Genomic DNA, 9,603 nt, shown 5'->3' on the forward strand with positions numbered 1-9,603 from the left:
TGTCCTTTAGGTTTCGGTTCTGCAGTAGGAGGTGTCACATGAGCCTTAGACGTTGCAGGGTCCTCCTCCTCCTCTAATGTTGACGTTGAAACCTTCTTAGGAGGCTTTGGAGGGTCTACAAGGGTCTTACCACTCCTTGTAGTGACGACCTTTGCTTGCTCAAAGTGAGGATTAGGGATGGTACCACTTGGTAATTTTCCTTGCTCATGAAACTTACCCATAAACTCCACAACTTGACTCATTTGCTTCTTCATCTCATTCACATCCGTGGATATGGCATTGATCTGATTCCCATGATGAGTTTGACCTGCAATTAAAGCTTGAGTAGATTTGGTTAGAGTTCGGATCAATTCATCATTAGAAGAAGAAGAAGAAGCATTTGAATTATAATTCGAATTGAAAGGAGTAGGGTTAGGAGGTTGAGGCTTTTGATAAAAGCCTTGAGGACGTTGTTGGAACCCTTGAGGTGCACTTTGAACGTTGTCATTGTCCTTCCAACGAAAATTGGGGTGATCCCTCCATCCAGGATTGTAGGTATTCGAGTAAGGATCATTCCTAGGACGTTGGTACCCTTGTTGGAAACCTATGGCGTTAACACCTTCCTGTCCTCCACTTTCCATGAGTTGAGGGCATTGATCAGACACATGCCCTTGCATTGAGCAAACTCCACACACCATAACTTGTCCATGCGCTCCCTGAGACACAAGAGAAGTAAGTTTGTTAATTTTATCCTCCAATTGAGCTAAAGTACTTACCTCATGGACCCTTTCACGTGTGGTGGTGGATTTGGGCCTAGAGCTTCCATATTGTTGTTGATTCAAGGCCCTATTCTCAATCAGAACCATTCCAGCCGCAGGTTCCTTGTCAACAAATGATCCACCAGAAGCTGCATCTAGCATGTCTCTTTCCAAGTTGGTGAGCCCATCATAAAAACAAGTGAGCAAGGTCTCATCCTTCATGCCATGTTGAGGGCATTGAGTGGTGAGAGACTTGAACCTCTCATAGTAATCTGCGTAGGACTCATCTTGCCCTTGTTGAATTCCACTTATCTTCTTCCTAAGCATGATGATGCGAGATGTAGGGAAATACTTCTCAAGAAACGCCTTCATCATATCAGCCCAAGATGTAATCCGTCCACTTGGCAACTCATAAAGCCATTGCTTTGCCTTGTCAGCCAACGAAAATGGGAAGGCTTTTAACTTCAAAATATGCTCATCAGCTCCTTGAGGCTTCATGCTAGTGCAGATGAACTGAAATTCCATCAAGTGGTTGTTGGGATCTTCCATAGAGAGTCCATGGAATGTAGGAAGACGATGAAGCAATCCAGACTTCAACTCAAAATCAGCTGTTAACCCCTCAGCTGCAGCAGGGTAGGTTATGCAAGTAGGGACGCCACCAGGTGGGATGACGGATGTAGAAAGTTGCCTGATGGTGAGAGCCATTGGTGGTGGTGGTGGTTGAATGACTAAGAGTGCACGAGGTGATTGAGGTGGCGTTTGGTGTGGTGATGGAACAACTGAAGTGTCAGAAGCTTCTGATCCTCCCTCTACTCTATTCCCTTCACTATCTATTTGAAGCTCACGAAATTGAAGGGGAGTGGTAACTTGGACGTCAAAGAGATCCGAGTTTTTCTTCAATCTCTCAAGTCTATCTTGGATGACGTGGAGGGGCGTTTTGGTGTACTTGGGTGGTTCAGACGATCCAGACATTCATTGATCTGTAGTAGAACAAAAGAATAAAGTTAGTAAAATATAAACAAGACGTGGACCAAGGTACACACACCAAAACGTCACATATATACAAGTATACACATGGTCAACGAAAATTTATAGTGGTTAGTTACAATCTTCTACAACTTTCGAAGTAATCAACTTAAATAAGTAGTCGTTAAGTCAAGGTTTAGACGTGCGGCCCAAAGATTCTAATGTTAATGCAAGTCTCCCCCTATCTATCTTTTGGTAACTCTTTTCACACAGAGCCAGGTAGTAGAGGAACAATTTTGGCGGAGCTCAGCTCACTTGTTTAGCAGGGGACGAGACCCTTTGCTAGCACTTCTTGTATCCAATCAACCTAGACACTCTGCATTACTAAGGTGCGCCTACTTGATAAAAAGAGTTGCTTGACAAGCATTAATAAAAGAACTTTCACCTATTCCGTTATGACCTACAACATTCATACCCAAGCCAATTATTTTCGAAAATTGTCTAAGTATATTGATTCAATGAGGCGTCATGAACTTTGTTTTGGACTTACGGCCCAAGTCCTTGGCTATACACATAGTCTTTTTCAAATCCTTTGGGCAACCTTACTGAAATGGCCAGTTGGGGGAGGACGAGCACGAGAGGTAGAACCCATTTTGGCAATTGCCGTTCTGGATTCAAAACCCGTCATGAACGTTGTCCCCTTTCTAGACACCATTCCACATAGGCTATACTTACTTAGATAAGAAAAAATACTAAGTGCAAGACATTGTTCGATTGTTAATAAAAGCCGCCCTCAACCTTAATAGACCTGATTCAGGTTCTAGAAAGGGGTTTAGGCTAATATTAACAAAGGGACTTCACCTATTCCATTAAAGTTCACGGCCCCTTACCAAATCAATACCTTAGTGGCGTTTTCATCACATGAAGACTTTTCAATCCCCGGCAACGGCGCCAAAAATTGATACGTGCAAAAGCATTCGCCAATTTAAACCCTGAAAATGTCGAGCGTTAGTATAGGATAAGCAGGGATCGTTCTAAACCGGGGATTGAGGGTGCTAACATGTGAGAAATAAATCTAAGGGAAGAATATACATTCCATACGAAAAGTACAAGAACATTTACAAAATTACGAAAATTAGAAGTTTACATGCATAAAATTAGAAACAACAAGAGTTAGAGAGCATACATACATTCACACGAAATTAGAAGACAAAGAATGAATGAACTACAAAATATACAAGTATATATATACATAGATTTCGAAAGAAACAAAGAATTTAAGTTAGAAAAGGTTTTGGAAATCCTATTCCTATTTATACACAATTTACAAATCCATATCACATTAGAAAACCAAATACAACAAGGATTCCTAGTTATATACTAATTAGGATTACTTAATTACTAAGAAAACTAATTATTGACCAAGTCAAACACAAAATACTAAGTCAAAACTAACTCTAACTACTTTCCCTAAAATTTAGGAACCTATCCCTTAAATTAAGGAGACCTAACAAACTCATAACAAACTCCTAAAAAAACACTAAAACTAAAACAAACACATATTTACTATTCACGGAGACACTATTCACGAAATTAAAAACATTTATTTTTTTATTTTTATTTTTTTATTTAACTAGGTTAACATGCTACCTAAAAATCTAAGTTAATTTTAATTATTTACAAAAACAAGAAAACATAAAGATGGGGGGTTTTTGAAGATTGAAAACATAAATTTTCAGAAAATAAACAAAGATTGAAAACGTTTTTATTTACATAGGTGGGAAAAGAAGAATTTTTGAAGAACAATTTTTCAAGAACTAATCAAGAACAATCCATTCATGCAATCTTTAATCTTTTAGTTACCATGAAACGATATCAACCAAGAAACAAAGTTACAAGCGCCCAATGTCCCTTATATGACTTCCCTTTACACAATTGAGTAGAACAAGCGCCTAAACAATATACTTCAAATGCAGGTATCACACAATCAAAGCAACTCATGATCTCATGCATTCGAATCATTAAGCACAAGTGAAAGTTTAGTCAATAAACATGCAAATTCAAGTACTCAAAGCAAGTCTTTTCATTACATGCATAATCTGATCTCGACCTTTGTACAAAGCCTTTACTACTTTAACGAACTAGGATCAACAAGCGTTCACCTAATTACTAGCTCCAATTACATGCAATCATCCTAAGTTGCGCACCCAAAGAACAAGAACACATAAAAGTTTTCCATAAAACAAAACCAGATTATCATTCCATATTTCGGCAACAAATAAAGATCAAACATACATAAACCAATCAATCATTGAAAAGAACATCAAAATCGCATTCAAAAATCAGAAAGTTATCTCATGGTTTCGGTTTTACACATAAGGAAAACAAAACAGAAAATACAACTACAAAAACACTAAACCGTAAAGCAAACATAGGGAAGATGGTATGAACAACCCTTGACTACGTCCCAAGGTCCAAAGCAGATCCAAGGCAGCAACACAAGGTAGAATTCACGGCTAGGATGGAGGATGGCACGGCTAGGAACTTGTAGATGCAAAAACCTGAAACTCAAGAGCAAACCGGTGAGAAACGAAATTGTGGAGAATAAAGTGTCAACCCTGAACGTCTAATACACAAGGTATATATAGTAGAACGTCTCAAGGCACTCCCAATTCGTTTCTACTTGGTTTCTCTTAGTTCGTGTTGATTTAGGACTTCTTTCTCTCAAAACAGATTTCCGGCAGGATTGACCTCAGTCCACTAAAACGGCCATAACTTTCTCTAGAAAATAGCTATTGATGAGCTGTAAAAAGCTCTGGAAACTAGACATCTGTAGCTTTCCAACCATATAAAGATCATAATTTTCTGAGCTCTGAGCGATTTTTGACACTCCGTTGAAGTTGACTGATCTGCACAGGCAGATTTCCGAATCTGTATTGGATTTGACTTTTAATGCACAAGTTGAGTCCAATTCGATTTTCCTTCACATCACATGCCTCTCACATGCCTTCCACGCCTATTCTGAAGTAAAAACGTCAAGAACTCCCTAGAACCTTCAAGATTATCACGGCAATTCCAATCCAAACTCAACAAGAAGTCCAAATTCCACATTGCTTTGTAATTCGAATCTCTTGTTGCTTCCTCTTCCATGTGCACGGCATATGACCTTCTTGAGACTTCTAGATGCTTCATGATCGTTCCATAGCTCTCCTAGTATGAGTAGAACTCCATATGCAAGTAGGTTTCCTAGTTGAATACAAACTTCTTTTCTGCGATTCTTCTACACTCTTCCGGAACCTTCTTGAGTAATCCTTATCCAACAGGGACTCCTTATCACACTAGGATTCCTTATCTGAGTAGAATTGGGTTTCCTTATTCAAGTAGAACTTCTAATTTCCGCGACTTAAGAGTTTGAATCCAAGTCAACTTCTGATTCCTACTCCAACTAGGATTCCTTTTCCTAGTCAAACTGGGAAAACTTCCATTTCTTCATTTCTTTCCATTTCTGCGCCACTTGTGCCTTCCTTAGACGTTTTTGGACTTTGAGACTCCATTTACACCTGTAAAACACTAACTAAGTTAAATTGATCAAGATAAAGGAAGTATCTTAGCAAAATATAGGGTTTAAACATTATAAATGTCGCATTTTATGCTCCTATCAAATTCCCCCACACTTAGCTTTTGCTAGTCCCTTAGCAAAATCAACATAACAAACCAAAAAGACTAAGACACAAAACAAAGAAACCAACGAAAAACACTACGTATAGAAAACGAAAAACAAAGACTCAAGACTCAAAAACGTTGACACACAATGACATCTATTGCCCTTTAACATATTGTCTCAGAAATCTCATACTTTCAAGTCACCAAGATTATCACTTAACCAAGCATCACATCTTCAAGATATTCAAGAGCTAATTACAACATATAATCCACATATAAGCATGTAAGACTTGGGGGTAAACAATGGTGATGGGTGTAGCTCAACATATTTCAAACAAATCATGATTCAAACCTCACATGGATATATCACTCTTTCTTCTCTCAGATTCAAGGCTCATGCTTAAAAGCTTATCACTCAAGTATATGTGAAAGAATAACAAGTAAATCACATATGTATAAGAAACGAAAGCACATATATTCATTTTTTCAAAAGATCTCATGAAAGATATCAACTACTTGCACAGATGAACCCAAACCATAAGTTCAACAGTTGTAACTCATCTCCACAGATCAAAGGCTGTCCCATCTTAAGGATCAAAGAGGTCTTACACTTTAAGGTTGTAATGGGGCCAAGGCTTAAGGTTAAAAGAAACGAAGGGATAGGGAAATCACAAAGTATCCTAAAAACCTAGTAGAGCACTTGTAGATGTAGAGAGACCATATTTCGAATCCACCAAGCATAGCAAACGCTAAGTATCCTTCAAAGGCTTATAAAAGGGCCAAGTACCATCATGTTGGGCCCAAACTTCATTCTAACCTTCTTCCGAACAAATGAATTGGACAAAGACCAAAATTTTCAACAATGGGCCTTCAATTTAAAACAAACTCCAAATTCACCAAGTATAGGGGACTAAAATCCATAAACACTTAAACAATATCACACATTTTCTCTTAATTGCCGAAATATTCTTTTCTTGATAATTTTTTTACGATTTCATTCTTTTTTTTTTTTTTTCTTTTTCGGCAATAACATACAAAGATTACATATGGACAAGTCTACCCCCACACTTGAACTTCTTCATGTCTTCAAAATTCTTCCTTGACGCCAAAACTCCAAGCAAAGTCTCAAAAATATGCTCCACTAAGTCTTTAGAACAAAGGGTAAAGATATAACTATACTAGGGTTAAGGTTAAGGAATTTTGAGGGTGATGAAAGAAAAGGCTCAATGTAGGCTCAAAATGGTTAAACTAGGGGAGTCCCACGACGGGCACAATTAGGGACACAGGCTATATTTGGCTATGGTGGTAAAATCCTAAGTAAGTACCTTTATCCTTTCCAGAATCAGGGACATGTATTTATCATAAACGTCTCAACAAGTATAACAGTGAATTCTAGCATTCTCTAGTCCATCAAACTTAATCTCTGGCAAGTAATCAATCAAGATGAAAGAATAATGAGATCAACAAAATCATCGCCAAGAAAATAAGAGTATAATCATTTTCATTTAATCACTCAACAAAGAAAGGGCACATGGCTCAAATTCTCACAAGGGTTATTATGAATCATAACTTGTCTTCCACATGTTCATATTCTGTACCATAGTTACGCACATACCATATCTACTACACATTCATATGCTTTTCATACATCATAATTAACCAAAGAATATCATCAAACATTATCTCAATCTTGTGATCCTCTTTTGGCCTTAATTTCAGAGATATACGCTCATCCTAGACAGTTAAAAGGGCATCCTAAGACTCGATCACAAAACAAAACAAAAACAACATATAAATGACGCACAAACATGACAAAAAACGTTTGGACTTAGGGTTATTTCCCTTCTTCTTTCGGTAACTCCTTTGGAACATGACCAGGTGAAGAGAGGAACGATTTTGGCGGAGCTCAGCTCACTTGTTTAGCAGGGGACGAGACCCTTTGCTAGCACTTCTCATATCCAAACTGAACCTAGACATCACATCCCATTGGATGCGCCTACGATGAAGAAGATATTTACCCAAAAATCATTTTGACTCTAACAATAACCAAACAAACAAAACACACAAGTATAAAAACCAAAACATATAACACAAAACCTAAAACAAAGTTAACGCAAATTTCTTTTTATTTTCTGATTTTTCCGATTTTTATTTTGTTTTCTTTTTTTATAACCACAAAACTAGCTCCTAAAAACAAAGTGAAACGTTATATCCTTCCCCCACACTTGAATCATGCATTGTCCTCAATGTATAAACAAGTATAAAGCATACAAAGCATCAATCAAGCATGGCATAAGAGTTAACGCAAAGAAACCTAAAACAAAGACAAAGTTCTCGAAAATAAAAGAGAAGGGAAGAGTTCAAGAATGCAAATCTGCGTTGATGGCTCCTCCACAGCTACGGATGAAATGGGTTGCCTCCCATGCAGCGCTTAATGTTTAAAGTCTTTCAGCCTAGACTTGCACCTTCATTTACTCTTCTGGTTGTGGCGCCTCTTGGAGGGGTACATCCTCCACATTATGCTCCACAAACGCCTCATAGTAAGGCTTAAGACGATGTCCATTCACTTTGAATTCCGCTCCAGTTATATGACTCTTTATCTGTATAGCACCATGAGGAAAGACATTAGTAACTATAAAAGGACCAACCCATCTAGAACGTAACTTACCAGGAAAAAGTCTCAATCTAGAATGAAATAAAAGAACTTTTTGACCAATTACAAAGGTCTTTCCACGAATCATCTTATCATGAAAAGCCTTTGTCTTTTCCTTGTAAATCCGTGCACTATCATAGGCATCATTCCGAATTTCCTCAAGCTCATTGAGTTGCAATTTCCTATGAAGTCCAGCTTCATCCAATTCCATGTTGAATGTCTTGATTGCCCACCAAGCTCGATGCTCCAACTCCACAGGTAAGTGACACGGTTTCCCATACACCAAACGAAATGGTGACATCCCAATTGGTGTCTTGAAAGCCGTCCTATATGCCCAAAGAGCATCCTCCAAACGTTGGCTCCAATCCTTCCTTGAAGGACCCACGGTTTTCTCAAGTATCCTCTTGATCTCCCTATTTGAAACTTCTGCTTGTCCACTTGTTTGAGGATGATAAGGCGTTGAAACCTTATGGGTCACATGATACTTCCTAAGCAACGCTTCAATGGTCTTGTTGCAAAAGTGAGAACCTCCATCACTAATGAGTGCTCTAGGCATGCCAAACCTACTAAAAATATTAGACTTTATAAACTCTGCAACAACCTTAGAATCATTAGTCCTGGTGGCTTTCGCTTCCACCCACTTAGAAACATAATCAACAGCCAAGAGAATATAAAGGAACCCATTAGATGAAGGAAAAGGACCCATGAAATCTATACCCCAAACATCAAAGATTTCGACTATTATAACAGGAGTTAAAGGCATTTGATCTCTAGGTCCTAAATTACCAGTTCTTTGGCACCTATCACATGTCATACAAAAATTATATGCATCTTTAAATATAGTAGGCCAATAAAAACCACATTCCAACACCTTCCTAGCAGTTCTATCCGAGCCAAAGTGACCACCACATTGTTTAGAATGACAAAACTCAAGTATAGCTTTTTGTTCATTATTAGGCACACATCTCCTTATCAATTTATCAGAACAATATTTCCACAAGTAAGGATCATCCCAAACATATTGTCTAGCTAAAAACTTAAGTCTATCACGTTGAACACTTAGCATATTACTAGGGAACGTTTTGGACACCAAATAATTAACAATATCTGCATACCAAGGCTCACTTACCTGGATTCCGAAGAGTTGTTCATCCGGAAACATCTCCACTAAGGGTATGGCGTCCTCTTCACTCACTAGCCTACTCAAGTGATCAGCCACAACGTTGTCAGAGCCCTTCTTGTCCTTGATCTCAACGTCAAACTCTTGAAGCAAGAGTATCCAACGAATTAGCCTAGGTTTTGCCTCCTTCTTTGACATCAGGTACCTAAGAGCTGCATGATCAGAATAAATAATAACTTTAGTACCCAACAAATAAGATCGAAATTTCTCTAAGGCAAAAACAACAGCTAAAAGTTCTTTTTCAGTTGTAGAGTAATTGAGTTGAGCATCATTAAGGGTCCTAGAAGCATAGTAGATGGCGTGGGGCTTCTTGTCCCTTCTTTGTCCTAGCACGGCCCCAATGGCATAATCTGAGGCGTCACACATGATCTCAAAGGGTAGAGACCAATCTGGTGGAAGCATAA

General features: G+C 38.3%; 1 non-coding gene across 1 annotated transcript; it reads left to right on the forward strand.

Annotated features, from left to right (window-relative positions):
- The first annotated feature begins 957 nt into the window (after positions 1-957).
- Positions 958-1,064, forward strand: LOC112168513. Its single transcript, XR_002924275.1, has one exon. It is a non-coding gene; the product is annotated as a small nucleolar RNA R71 (small nucleolar RNA).
- The last annotated feature ends 8,539 nt before the right edge of the window (positions 1,065-9,603 follow it).

Source organism: Rosa chinensis, chromosome 5 (assembly GCF_002994745.2).
Source record: "Rosa chinensis cultivar Old Blush chromosome 5, RchiOBHm-V2, whole genome shotgun sequence".
In the NCBI taxonomy this organism is placed as follows: domain Eukaryota; kingdom Viridiplantae; phylum Streptophyta; class Magnoliopsida; order Rosales; family Rosaceae; genus Rosa; species Rosa chinensis.